We start from the raw sequence: 10,354 nt of genomic DNA, 5'->3' as shown, positions 1-10,354 counted from the left end.
TGCCTAAGTTCTCGTACACACTGTCGGAGGTAGGCGACCCGCATTCGTTTCTCTCTCAACAGGGTAAGCTCCACTGCCCTGAGCGCCTCCCGCGTGAGAGCCACGGCAACATGCCCTTTTCTTGTCAAAAACCACCAGGGCAGCCTGGAAGGTCAACTAGTGCAGCTGGTGGCAATGGATCTTTTGCTAACATCATTCAGTCACATAGTTCAGTGTACCTACAGAGCTTTTCTCTCACTTCAGAACATGCTGATCTTTTCAGTTTCCTGCTTATTCAAGCTGTGTCTGAACAAGCACAGACGCATCTTAGAGAGCTGACATTTCACAAGATACATATTTGTTCTAACAGAATTCAGGGACCAATTCATGGAATCACCCTTTTATTTGACATACTGAAAACCAGGCACCTCAGTGAGAGGACTTACTTTGAATTTAAATGCCATCTAAATAAAATAAAATCTGAAACAGTTTGAAAACGGAATCGTTTCTTCTAGTCAAGCTCTGATTGTACACTTTGGGTGAATTGTATGGTGTACGAAAAAAAAAAAAATTAACCCTCTCTCCAAAAAAGGAATGCAGGAGTTGTGAATCTAACAGACATAAATAAATAAAACACTATACACAATAGCTATAGAATATAACTTTTCAAACACACATTAAAATATTAATTTAATTTATCATCAAAATACGAACTGTATCTGATCAGAGAGCAAGCCTCAGCACATTTCAATAACTGGAAATTACTCAAATAACCATCCAGAACAAACCGAGTGTGTATAATTGTATATGCTACTGTGCATGCTCTCAGTGAAGTAAGCAATGAGGAGGAACAAACTACAAGGACATCCTACGCCATACGAATACCCACAAACATAAGAAAAGAAGTCAGACACAAACACATACTTCATCATTTCATTTATATGCAGTTTAATAAAGACAAAGCAGTAGTGTGTAGAAATGTATGTTTAAGGCAGTAAAACATCAAACAGTTATTACATCATAAAGCCACAATTATGGTTTATTTGGTGAGGTAATGAAACATTTAGAAGATAGCATGAAAGAAGCTTCTGGAAATGTTCTATTACATGAGATTGGTGCTAAACTGAGCTACATGTTTTGTTGGATTCCCCTTTCTATGTGTGTGTTTTACCTTAAACTAACAAAATAAAATAAAGTTTAAAATTTTTTAAACCAATGCACAGTTTCCCATCTGGTCAGGCTCTGCAAGGAAATAAGCTTCTTTAGGACCAGGGCACCCTTCTTTGGCATAATTAATTATGAGGGTTCACATCCTTGATTTTACATCAATTTAATTTCCATTTCTCATTCCTCCAAGACCCACGTCCTTTTCGAGTAAGATTTGTGTTGAGAATGGCACTTGAAACACTCTGACATCCAAAAACACTAAAGAACAATCACCGTGAACTGTGAGGCTTGTTTACAATTACAGTTCATCAGAATCATTGGACTGTGCCATTGATTTTCAGCCACATCAGTTTTTACCCACCTGAAAGATCAGTCAACAAGTTATGATATCTCCATGTTTTAGTTTTACTGGCTCATTTAATTGTGTTGGGCTTGTGTTACTCAAATTAGACAATACTGCCTACAAGGAGAAAGGAGGGAGGAAAATGTTACCTATAAGTAGTTTAAAAGTGAAATAAAAAGTTTTTAAAAATGATTTACAAAAACTTACCTCCTGCTGAGTGACTTCAGTTTAGCAGTGTTGGTTTGACACTATAGGAAGCTGTATATGGATGTCACATTCAATACCCCTCAATTCAAAAAGAATGAAGATTTTATTTTTGTTTATTCCACCTTTAAGAAAATTACCTTACTTTTTCAAAAGGAAAAGCAATTGACTAGTATTTTAGCTCTGCAAATGCAATGGCATCAAGTTATAACTGGGCAAGGAGATGTTCTTCACATCTTGCAAACAATTTTTACAAATATTATATTAGCTACTAGTTTAGATCTTTAAAATTAAGAGTACTTAAAATAATTATAATAGGAAATATCATAATACAGAATTTAATTTCCTTTTACTAAAAGAGCTATGGTTATAAGCCACAAATAAAGGAATACCTTATCTCACTGTGGAGAAAGACTTATTTATTGTCAATACTCTACCTGTTTTGTCCTATAATCCGCTGTACTTAAAGGTTTGATAACCCGAGCAAGTGCTATTGTTTTAGGCTAGCACCTCACTGGGCGACAGCACAAAGCACCAGATGGGAGTATTCCTAAACAGTATAGAAACTATTCCACAAGAGTTCAGGAAGCTTCCTTGATGCTCTGAAGTTTCTATTTCAATCCCTCAGTTTTAAAAGTTTGAACACTTCATAATCTTCTCTGTTCTCAATAGAAACCTCTGGATCTAAGAATCTCTCATCCTACTCAAGTCATATAACTGAACAATTAAGAATTGATTCCTAAATTACAAAATCGTATCTAAAAATATTTTTAATCTTTGCTGTATAGTAAGTAAAATAACTGCCATTTAGGGTTGAAATGTTCATTTTTTGTGTTTTGAAATGAAGGAAGCTATGGAAATTAAACAGGTACTTTAAGCCAAAGAAAAGAATTTGGTTTTTAGGTATCAGAGGATCCCAGCAGAAGACAGACCATCTTATTAGAACTGAGATTTCTTTGGCCAGAGACTGCTACCTGGAACCCTGTTTCAAGAGTTTCTCAAGCCCAGCACTGGTGACCTTTGGGCCACACAGTTCTTTCTTATGGGTGGTCCGTGCACCGCACCGTCAACTCTTCCCAGCATCCTTGGCCTCCACTCACGGATGCCAGTGGCAAACCCTTCCCTTCCCCACTGTGACACTGGAAAATGTCTCCAGACATTGCCAAATGCCTCCGTCGGGGAGAACCACTGCTGTACACTGACCCCAAACCCCAACCTCCAGCCAATGATTTCCCCTCAGCACCTTCCAGTGTGCTCAGTGTCGTCACGTCCATCCGCAGACCCCACACCAAGCACTGAGCGCAGAATTAATAAGGCAGCCTTCGCCCGGGGGAGCTCAGCGGAGTGGGAGAGACCAGTGGCACCATCACCAGTAACACAGGGACGAAGGGAAAAGCTGTGCTCCTCAGAGGCCTCTTGGCAGTGACATTTAAACTGCTCCCTGAAGAGGGGAGGGAATGCTCCTGCAGGAGGGTAGGGAGAACATTCCACCAAGGCCAAGCTGCCAGAAAGCACCGGGCTGAGCACCAGCCTGCTGGGCCTGCAGTGGGGCTGGGCATGGCCGGGGCTGGTGCCCCAGGTGAGGCTGGAAGGGGAGTCAGGGCCAGAGCGCAGAGCTCCAAGGGAGGGGGCCTGGCCACCCAAAGGGGACCAGGTGGGAGAGTGGAAGGGGTGTGAGGAGGCACCGTGCCCGCTGTAACAGGCAGAGCCTAGGCCGCCCGATCCATGGCGTCCACGCACGGGCCACAGTCCAGCAGCCCGTAGCGGGCACCTGGCTCTCTCAGTCCCCAGGGAACCAGGCGGCAGGTGAGGGAACCTGAAGAGGTGGGAAGGTCCTTGTCCTAATCGCCCCTCTCTATGGATGTGGGATGGGCCGCAGGCAGGGTGATTTCTGAAGCCCCAGCCCGCCCCTTCACACTTAGGCCATATTCCACCTCTAGAGCATTCTGGATTTTATTCCTTAGCAGGCCCCACGGAAGGGTTTTTGACAAGGAAAAGGCACGTTAAAATGAAAACCACCCTGGCTGCAGTACCAAGAACAGACTGTAGAAGACAAAGACAGAGAAGCAAGAAGAGGCTCTTGGGAAGGGCCAGCTAGGAAACGGCATGGTGGGGGCAGAGCCTCCCGGGGGGCTCCAGAGGGACAGGCCATCTCAGCGGCACAGGCTGCTGCGCGCCTGCTTTCTCTTCCCCTTGGGAAAGCAGAAATGCCAGGTGTACTTTAGAGAAAACCTGGCATCACATATAACAAAGAAAGCAAAACCTCAGATGCCCATAAACCCGGGAGACAGCCACCCTCCACAGCGCTGCCTGCCCAGACGCTGAGGCGGGAGCCCGCGGGGCCAGGCCGCCTCTTACTGGGAAATAATAGAGGGAAGTTACGGCGAAAGGGAAAATTCTCCACCGAGAGGATTTTCAAAAGTCGTTGCGTGTGACATCAGGGCGCAAGGGAGACTGTCATTAAAAGCTGCGCCTGGTCATCAAGTCAGTCCCACCCCGGAACAGGTGGGCAGCGAGGCAGGAAAACTCCAAGTGCAAGCGGGGACCTTTGCCAGCTTCCTCCTCCCGCACGCGAGGAGCCGGCCTAGGCTCCTTCCTCCCTGCTCGCGCCCTGAGCGCCAACCACAGCCCCGGCAGCGCTGCCCGCACTCAGCCGCCTGCCCAGGACGCCCCAAGGGGCCCGGGACCTGGAAATCCTCTCCACCTAAAGGCTTGTCCAAATTCAAACCCGGAACTAGCCAGGCGCGTTTTCCGAGTCCCCTTCCGTAAGGAGCACCTGTCCAGGGGACAGTGGAGGGGGCGCCCAGGGAGCGGAGGGCGCCAGCGCCCCCACCCCAGCTCACCTTCCAAACAAGCAGGTTTTGCGCCACAAGGGGAAGTGGGGGCCGTCGACCCCGCTCCTCTTGATGACAACGAGGTGGCCCAGGTGACTCATTTTCTCAAGTCCAGGGAGAGGTCCCTCCGGATGGGATGTCAGGTTCTCCAGGTTTGCCAGAGCAAATTCACCAGCAACTCTTCTTCCGCAAAGACAGGGGTCGCTGGATCAGACCAAGAGGAGGGACAGGTGACCCTCAGGGCGGGCGGCTGCGCGGCCACTAAGTGACAGCCGAGTCCCCGGGCCTCAGCCAGCGTCCCCGCGCCCTGGCCCTCGCGGCCCGCGCCCTTGGGACACGCGTCCAACCGCAGCCCAGGCGCGGGCCGCCCCCAGCGCGCCCCAACCAGCAACCCCGAGGGCGCCGACCCCGGTCCCCGCCGTCTCCCCGGCCCTCCGGGGCCCCAGGAGCCCCTGGCGCCCGAGACTCCGCCCGCCGTGCCCGCCAGCAGGTGCCGCGGCGCGCCTCACCCGGCAGAGGGTCCAGACGGCTCCGCGCCGGCCGCGCCGCGTCCCCGTCCCCGCCGCGTCCCGGTCCCCGCCGCCGCCCGCTCGCCCCACAAAGCCGCCCCGCGCCGCGCGCCGCCGCCGGGTCCCCCGCGCCGCCTCCCCGGGAGCGCCCCGCCTGCGCGCAGCCGCGCGTCCCAACTTCAAAGCAAAATCTTTCTCCAGCCCCGCCTCTCCTCCAGTACAGCCCGCAGGCTCCCGCCGATTCTCGTGTATTTCTCAGAACGTCGACCCTTTTAAAATATTACACAAAAGAGCATAAATACACGTCAGCCTCCACCGTGTGCCCCGCTGGTAAACCCGAGGCCACCTCCACTCAGCACAGGCTCCGCTTCTCCTGCATGGGGACAGCGGCCCGTCGTTGACTTCAGTGCGCCTGATGGCTGTTTCGGTTTACAAGCCTTTGCGATTAGAAATCCACAATGAAAGATCCTTGTGCATGAACACATGGCTGAATCCTAAATTACGCCAGATGGGGGAAAAAAAACACAAAAAATATCTACTGAGTGGCCCTGTTTATATAAAACTCTAGAAAGGGCAAACTAATCTATAGGAGCCAAAAGCAGATCCACCCAGGGTCCCTTGGGGCAGGGGGATGGTGGGGAGGGGGAAGGGGGACCGTAAAGGGTACTGAGGAGGCTCTGGAGGGGGATGGGCACACGTGCTCACTCTCTGATTGTAGTGGTGGTTTCACAGGTGTATCCAACCTTACCTGACCTTACACCTTAAATACGTGCAGTTTCTTGTATGTCAATCATCCTAAGTAAAAGCGCTTAAAAAAAAATCTTTTTTTGTTTGTTTTTTGGCAGGCTGCACTTAACACAGGAGGGTAAAGTCCTATCAACAAATCTGTTGGGTCAGAGAATATGTTTATGCAGAGTTATGGATAGTCCCAAATTGCCTTCTAAAATGTTGAACTAAAATCTTATTTACCAATAAGATACCAGAGTGTTCTGCCCACTGACCAGCTCAGATACATTGATAATTATTAGTAGTATTGTCTTTAATGATGGCCATCTAGGAGGCAAAAAGAAAAAAAGCATAAAAGGAGGACGACGTGCTGCTTTGCGTCTGCACATCTTTTTTGGGGATGAGAGGCTGGTGTCTGCAGTGGTTTCCTGTGGCTGCTCTAACAAATGGCCACAGTTTCGTGGCCTGCAACAGCACAAGTATGTGGTCCTGCAGCCCTGGGGGTCACACGGCTGAAGGGAGGGCGCCTTACTGCCCTTTCCAGCTTCTAGAGGGGCCCGCGTGCCGTGGCTCCTGTGTCCCTTTCACCTTAAAAGATGAGGTTGCTGATCTTTCCCATTATCCTGCTGACTCTCTCCTGATCCCTCTTGCCCTTATAGGGACCCTGTGATGACACTGGGCCCAGCATAACCTCACTAGGAGACCAGCTGGTGAGCAACCCTGGGGCCGGCACAGTGGGGAGGGGATCCGCGGCCCTCAGGCCCCAGAGCACTGCGGCCAAGCCTTGGAGAGCGACGGCCGGGACCGCAGCGCCCTCTGGAGACCAGGCAGGGCCCATGCGCCTTGAGGGGAGAAATGCTGGCTCCGTGGGCGCAGGTGCACGCAGGTGCAGGCCCAGACCTGGGACTGGGTGAAGGATCTGTTTTGTGTCAGAGGGGCCCGCGCCAGTGCTACACTAACAGAAAGACGATTTCATACTTCCACTTGTCGTTTGCGCGTGAGTCACTGCACTCTGGGATGTGCTGACCCAAAGGATCTGTCCCAAGAGGACGAGAGGGGACAGACTCTGCCTGCCGGCCGCTGCCCGCAGCCTGTACAGTGCCCAGTGGGGGGGGGGGGGGGGCGTGGAGACCCGGAGATTCCAGGAGGCTCGGGCTCCCGGAATCACCGTTCCTCCTTGTAGCAGTTTGATATTATTGATGAATTCCACAAGGAAATATTGGATTATGTTTGTAATCTGATCTGTACCTGGGCATGGTTGAGCTATGATTAGGGTGTTGAGTCCCCACCCACCAAGGGGTAGAGACTCACAGATAAAAGGCATGGCAAAGAACAGAGTTGAGGGTTTCTGATGTTGGAGTATTGATGCTGGAGTTTGATGTTGAAGACTTATGCTGGAGCCCTGGGAATTCAGCACCCTGAGGAAAGAGAAGCCAGCCCCAGGAAAAAAGGAAACTTGAACCCAGAGAAAAGCAAGCCTCAGGAACGTAGGAACCCAGGAAGCCTGAACCCTCACAGATGTCGGCAGTAATCTTGCTCCAAATAGACTTTGGTGAGGGAAGTAACTTATGCTTTATGACCTGATATCTGTAAGCTCCTACCCCAAATAAATACCCTTTATAAAACCAACCAATTTCTAGTATTTTGCATCAGCACCCCTTTGGCTGACTAATGCACTCCTCAAAACAAAACTCAAACCAAAGTGCTCATAAAGGACCAACAAGAATGACAACTTTATACACTGAGAAGCTGAGTGAATGAAGTGTGATTCTGTTACAAAACGTCATGGACAAATGCTCTTAATGGTGTCTTGAAACCTTTGGGTCAATGTTACAATTTGGAGCTCTTTCTTTGATTAATTTACTCCTACTTAAATGATTATTTTGGAATCGTTTGCCTATAATTAAACTCTTATTAGTCTGGAAACCTTAAACATTCCTGCTCCCTTAACCATTCTGTTTTAGGCTCTTAATAAGTGTCTGCTAAAGAATGAAAGAAGATTACCATCTCACACCTTATACAAAAATCAACTCAAAATGGATCAAAGACCTAAATATAAGAGCCAAGACCATAAAGATTTTGGAAAGCAGTGTAGGGAAGCATATACAAAACCTTGTAATAGGAAATGGCTTCATGAACTTCACACCAAAAGCACAAGCAGCAAAAGAACAAATAGATAAATGGGACTTCCTCAAAATTAAAGCCTTCTGCACCTCAAAGGAGTTTATTAAGAAAGTGAAAATAGAGCCTACACAATGGGAGAAAATATTTGGTAACCATATATCTGATAGGAGACTTATAACCTGCATATATAAAGAACTCCTATATCTTGAAAATAAAAAGACAAACAACTCTTTTAAAAAATGGGAAAAAGATTTAAACGGACACTTTTCCAAAGAAGAAATACAAATGGCTAAAAAGCACATGAAAAAATGCTCCAAATCTCTAGTTATCAGGGAAATGCAAATCAAAACTTCAATGAGATACCGTCTTACTCCCATAAGATTGGCAGCTATGAAAAAAACAGAAGACTACAAATGCTGGAGAGGATGTGGAGGAATGGGAACACTCATCCACTGCTGGTGGGAATGCAGAAGGATCCAGCCATTCTGGAGGACAGTTTGGTAAGGTTTCTCAAAAAACTAGCTATAGATTTGCCATATGACCCAGCAATTCCACTACCCAGTAGAACTGAAAACAAGGACACAAACCAATATATGCACACCAATGTTCATAGCAGCATTGTTCACTATTGCCAAAAGCTGGAATCAACCCAAATGCCCATCAACAGATGAATGGATAAATAAAATGTGGTATATACATACAATGGAATACTACTCAGCTTTAAGAACGAATACACTACAAACTCACGTGATAACATGGATGAATCTTGAGAACCTTATGTTGAGTGAAGCAACCCAGGCATTGAAGGACAAATACTACATCACCTCAATGATATGAAATAAGCAAGCTGCCTCAGAGAGCTAGAGACTGGATGATAGGCTTAAAGGAAATTGGGGGGGAGAGGAAGGATGTAAGCTGACACCTACATGAGTGAAATCTATAAGCTGGAGGTAAGTATTTGTACAAGGAAGGGAAAAACTGGGGGAATAGGGTTACCTTTGGGTGGGGCTTTGCAGGCTTGAGGGGGGCTAGGGATGGGAGGATGGGTAATATTGCCCAAGAAATTGGGGGGAGGGTGAGGCAACATACGAACATAGGAGATTGTCAGGTATTTGGTTGAGAGTATAATGCTGAGAAAACTTTTTCAAAAATATAATAAGGAAGGTTACCTATATAAGATGCTTAAGGGGATAATCCAACACAGGACAGTCTCCTAGGGACTATGTGAATGCTCATTTTGCCATAGTGGGTTATATCATTGGATAGAGACCCATATAATGAGAGTGAAGGTATACCCACATCCTGGGGAGGACTGATGTTCTCAAATAGAGGGAATTGTATCTCTTGAGAAAAATGGTGGCTCCCAGTGCATTAGGGCAGTTGAGCATGTCAAGCCCTGAACACTGTTGCAGGTATCTCTGAACATGGCCCTTCAAGCAATTAAGATTGACTGTCACTGTGCGCCCTGAGGGGAGGGGGAAAGAGGTATTGAATAGATGGAACCAATGTAACTGTGTGGGCAATAGAAGTGTTCCACAAGAGTACGCAAGGATGGATATAAGACATGTTAAATTACACCAAAAATGTATAGGGACTGATAGGCTAAAATGTAAATCATAATGTAATACATAAGATAACTAAAAATTTAGAAAATTGTATAGTCTAAAATATAAACCACAATGTAAACCCAAATGTTACCTTATTTGAAAACTATTGTCTCAATATCTGTACATCAGTTTCAGTAAATAAAATATGAATATGTAAAAAGATTATTGCTGTGGAAGGGAAAAGGGTTTTATGTTAGATATTTGGGAGTACTGTATATTGTATATATGAATTACTGTGATCTAAAACTTTCATGAAGATAAGCTTAATAATTAGGGAAAAAAAAGAAAAAGATAGGATGTAGACACTGAGGAAAAGACAGAAGTAGTTGCCTTGCCAAATTGCATACAGGGCAACACTTATTGCGGTGATGGAAGGCAAAACATCAAAAACAAAGCTTTTACATTTTTTAATTTTTTGATACCCCAATTTATTTTTACCTTAATTTTTCTAAATTAACATGTATTCTATATCTAACCTTTAAACTCATCACTATATTCCATTTTACTATTAATGGAACCTGGCAATATATTGGGCTTCACTTTTTAGGAAGTTTTGGATCACAGAGATGTTCAACAATGGCAGGGGAGGAATACTGGTGTGGGATGTTAGTGACAGGGGACACATGGTTGGCAGGGAGTCCTACAGGGCATATATCCAGGGTACATAAAAATGTTTGGATATTTTCATAGGGTTACAATTAAAAACAACAACTGAGGAAGTGCTGAGTTACTAGCCAGGGGAGCTCTACCACAGTCCCTAAAGGAACAGCAACAATCCCCGAAGTGCAACGGCAAAAACCAAAAAAGAATGAAAGTCCAACAATGAGCCCTTGATACTAATGACTATGCTTGTGAGCCTGT

At 46.5% G+C, this 10,354-nt stretch overlaps 1 long non-coding RNA gene across 1 annotated transcript; it reads right to left on the bottom strand.

Moving 5' to 3' along the window:
* Window positions 1–1,507: 1,507 nt before the first annotated feature.
* On the bottom strand, window positions 1,508–4,803 carry LOC131278657 (uncharacterized). Its single transcript, XR_009186036.2, has 3 exons — window positions 4,537–4,803; window positions 1,697–1,775; window positions 1,508–1,606 (listed from the first exon to the last, which is right to left on the bottom strand). It is a non-coding gene; the product is annotated as an uncharacterized lncRNA (long non-coding RNA).
* Window positions 4,804–10,354: the final 5,551 nt, after the last annotated feature.

Source organism: Dasypus novemcinctus, chromosome 6 (genome assembly GCF_030445035.2).
Source record: "Dasypus novemcinctus isolate mDasNov1 chromosome 6, mDasNov1.1.hap2, whole genome shotgun sequence".
Classification (NCBI taxonomy): Eukaryota; Metazoa; Chordata; class Mammalia; order Cingulata; family Dasypodidae; genus Dasypus; species Dasypus novemcinctus.
Note: the sequence above shows the minus strand (reverse complement) of the source record. Positions and strands in the feature narration are given on the sequence as shown.